The following is a 4,253-nucleotide window of genomic DNA, read 5'->3' as shown; positions in this document are numbered from 1 at the left end:
ATTAAAAAAGTTGATAACTGTAAATTATTGTAATTAAAAGATTAATGATTAATTAGGTGTATGAAAGGAGGTACCTCCACATAGTCTTTCTTTTCTCACACTTTACATGAGAACTGGTTTTACCTCACTTTAATTTGTGACAGGTCTATGTAAAAAGTACTTCATCCTGTGTCAGTGACTTCTGTTGAAGAATAACTTGTTGTCTTTCAACCACCTAATCTCTAATTTGTGATGAATTAAACTAATTTAATGAAAAGATTCAATTTTGTTGCAAAGCCGTATTAGATTATATTGAAATTATATAAAATAAATAACTATCAATACACCTGTATCACATTGTCTATGACGTTTTTTTTTCACCTCAAATCATGGCATGCCTTGGTCTTACAAGAATATTGCAATTTCAACACAAATCAGCAACGTAGAACAAGTCAAATTTGAATAGAGTTAGATAAAATGTTATATCTATCTAAGAATAACAATGTAATTTATTCCAATGGTTTCCTGATATTATGTTAATCCATCATAATAATTGATGAAGATTAACAGGTTTGTAATTGTTAATTAGGGGAGGAAACCAGTAGGATTAAAAAGAGGTGGAAACCACTGGGGGGAAACCACTAGGGATGAACTTGTAAAGGGAGGAAACCCCTACATGCCATATGGAACGATATTACAAGTTTTTTCAAAAGCCGACAAGAATCGTGCCTGTAATTATTTATGAGCTGAAAGTTGAACGCGTTTTCATGAACATGGGCAATAACTCGTACTAAATATTTTTCTGAAAGTTAAATTCATACTGGTGATTGTTACTATACTGCCAAAGTTTTTTTTGTTCTAAATCAAAGCTGCCAGTGGAAGTGTATTACCTGTCAAGCCATCTTTCTTGTTTGTCTTATTTCTTCTATTGCAATATACAGGCCTTTCCGGCCTTAAAATCCACGTTCTACCCACGTGAAATTTGAAGAATTGGACTCACGTGTAAAATTTCGATATGCTATTGCTATTGTCATCTCAAAACCCAACTTCTAATAAAATCTCGTGTCCGTCACTTTTTGGACATTTTACATTGTTGCTACACAATTTTTAGGTTCTGGTTACAGTGTTTTTTTGGCGTCCTAACACCCGGAGGTTCAGGAATCCTGCCCCGAGCGTTTCTTTTTGTTGTTGACCAATTGGCCTGGTTTTCGAACAAAACTGTCCTCATCTTACAGAATCAGACCAGAAAATCCATGCCTACCAGATATTCAAATTTAGTCTTTCTATTAAACCAAGATCATTTCCTCCTGATTGACCTCGAGAATAACAAAAAGACCATGCTAATGCGACTCCAATTCCAAATGGATGAGATTTTAAAATATGACTTTCTATGTTAATAAAAAACCTCAAATATTTACAGAGAACAGAACAAAATAGATAACGAGTTAAACTAAAAAGTCCAACCTCTTGATCAACCACGATCTTTAAAGTATAACGACATGTTTATTACTGGGTAAATAGGAATAGAAACTTGTGAAGATAGTATAGAGTCGTACCTTAGCCAAATAAACCTGTTTTAGATTGTCTGATAAGAATCTATTATTCGAGTTATCTAAAGCAATACCCCATAAGACAATATTGTTTCGATCGAATTCCCTTTTGACAGGGCATTTTCGCATATAAAAAACCCATAAAATGTCAATGTGTAATAGGAAATTTTGTATCTCTTGTGTATCTTAGTTTCTTTGGTACATGTCTGGTAGTGTCGACTAAACCTCTTATTTTACAATTACTACCAATGACTGTGACAAAGGCAAAAGACTTAAATGACAGTTTTAGAGAGGCCAAGGGTCGAACTATTGACTCTTATTTTAACATATCATCTCCTACATTTTTTTCTAGGGCCCGTGGACTTAGTTCAACCAGTTTCTATGGAAGTCGAGACACTGAGGAATACCTTGCCATTCAATTTCTGGAAAAATATTGAATAAAAAGTCTTCAGTGATTCAAGAATTTGGAAAAGAAGATCTAAGTTGATTTCCAGATTATACCATTTGTTATTAGATTTAGTACATTTCCTTTACTTGTTATTGCTTATTTATGTTAAAGCTTACCATCGAGTAATTTTCTCACCATTATTTCCCCAGAGATCCTTTTTTTTTATTTAATGGGCATAATGTTTTAAGAGGAAAATGCATAATTCATGGGCGTTTTAAGTTAACTTAAGTGTCACCAGTGAAAATGTTTATTATAATTTCCATAGATAATACCAGTATTCTTTAAATATATTTACATTTTAAATTCAAATTTAATTATAACTACACCAACAATACTCTGTCACTGGAGGTTACGCCTGTGTCTTTGCTTTCGTTACAACCTCAAATGCCTAATCCTAATCTTCCCCGTGTCGCTCGCCTACTAATGTCTAGCTAACCTTAACTTCCAACCCTACTTCTCAATGGCCCGGAGGTTTTCACATTTGTTCGGTTAACTTTAAGCTCTCGTAGACTATTCGCTATCCCTGTGTAGCCTAAGCTTTTGGAGCTTCGTCTACACAATATCTGATATTTTGTTTTTTTTAATCTGGTTAATGGGAGTTAATAAATCTTACAGACAGAATTGGGGGTGCAGCAAATAGAAGAGAACATAGTTAAAACTTTTCTAAAACGATAACTTTTAACGCCTCTCACGGGGAAATGAAATTTTTCCGAGGGAGGTTATATATTTGTAAGAATAGCGTGACGTCACTATTAAAAAAGATGGCGGCCAAAATGCAATGGGATCTTTGTGATCGACAGATCCTAATTGCACTGTTATTGGCCCTTAATGCTTTTTCACCAGGTAATATTATTGCTTCATTTGGTAATTTAAACACCGATATAGTACTTTTTCTCGTCAAAAAATGTATGTGATGAGAAGCATGTCTGTGACTATAATAGAAAGTTGCATCAGTTGTGGAAAAGAAACTGACACTCAACTGACTGAAAAACAATAATATTGTACGAAGTGTACATTTGTAGTACATCGTGCACCTTTCTTTATTTATATACTGTTTTATTCAAAATAATGTTTTAGTTAAATATACACACTAGATCTAAAAGCTAACATAAATGATGTCTCCACACTCTTTTTGTTTAGACCTTTTATGATTGCAAATATCAGCTTCCAACAGACGGCTACTAATAATGTGATCTTCTGTATTCTAAAAAATTTCCAGATGAGTTATTGAACCCTCTGTATGCATTAGCTGTTATAAGCTTACCCTTGACAGGCTATGTTTATTGCACATAACTTTCGTACTTACCAGCTCTTTTCAAAAAACATTTTTCTTGGTGTTTTTTTTAAAGATGCTTATTATTTCAATCAATGATGTTAAACTTATTGGTCGACTGCTTGAGCTGTAAGTATGTCATGTAGGTCTGATTATGATATTTTTTTCTGATCATGAGATTTTAGTGTGTGTTACATGAATTCAACTTTTGAGATTATGTCCTCAGCTTTATAACTTTTTTTACAGGTCTAGGATTACAGTGTTATTGTGATCCTTGCCATGAAACAGAGCAGAATGGAACATGTATAACAGAAAGTCCTATGAGCAGATGTTATGCTGCTATAGAATTATTACATATAGAAGATGAAGAAGTTGAGAGATTAACGTTTGGTTGTTTAGCACCTGATGCTGGTACCTTATTACAGGTAAGCTTATCGAGATTCTTATGCATATAAAATGAATGGTTTGGACTAATTTGAAGCGAAAGGAAATTCTATCTCTCTTTACTTGCACCTTTTACCCCATTCAAAGGACTAGTAATCATTTTCATGTGAGCTTATATGAGCTAAGTAAGTTTTATAGTCCAGCTAGGCAATGTTACTATCTAAAGTCAATGATTTTCGCCTTTTATAATTAAAAGTTAAATTTAATTACTTTCAGTGTCAAGCAGATATATCACCTCATTATGAACCAAGAAAAATAGCTTGTTGTGAAGAAAATTTCTGTAATAAACATTTAGAAATAGAATTACCTGTATATTCCACTACACTTGCTCCAGGTAAATTGTTCTTTTTGTCAGGTTCAAAATCTTAAGTTCATGTGTTGTGTGCCTGTGAGATTATGAAAATATTTTCTAATTGTAGAATAAAGCAAATTTGTAATGGTTTCCATCATTAGGATTCTGTTTTTCGAAGGGTTTGATTTTTTACAAAAAATATAATGCAGGTTTTTAATGACTTAATGAATATATATTTTAGGGTCAGTACCAACAGAAAAATTTGAA

This window comes from Lottia gigantea, assembly GCF_000327385.1.
Source record: "Lottia gigantea unplaced genomic scaffold LOTGIsca_8, whole genome shotgun sequence".
In the NCBI taxonomy this organism is placed as follows: Eukaryota; Metazoa; Mollusca; class Gastropoda; family Lottiidae; genus Lottia; species Lottia gigantea.
Note: the sequence above shows the minus strand (reverse complement) of the source record.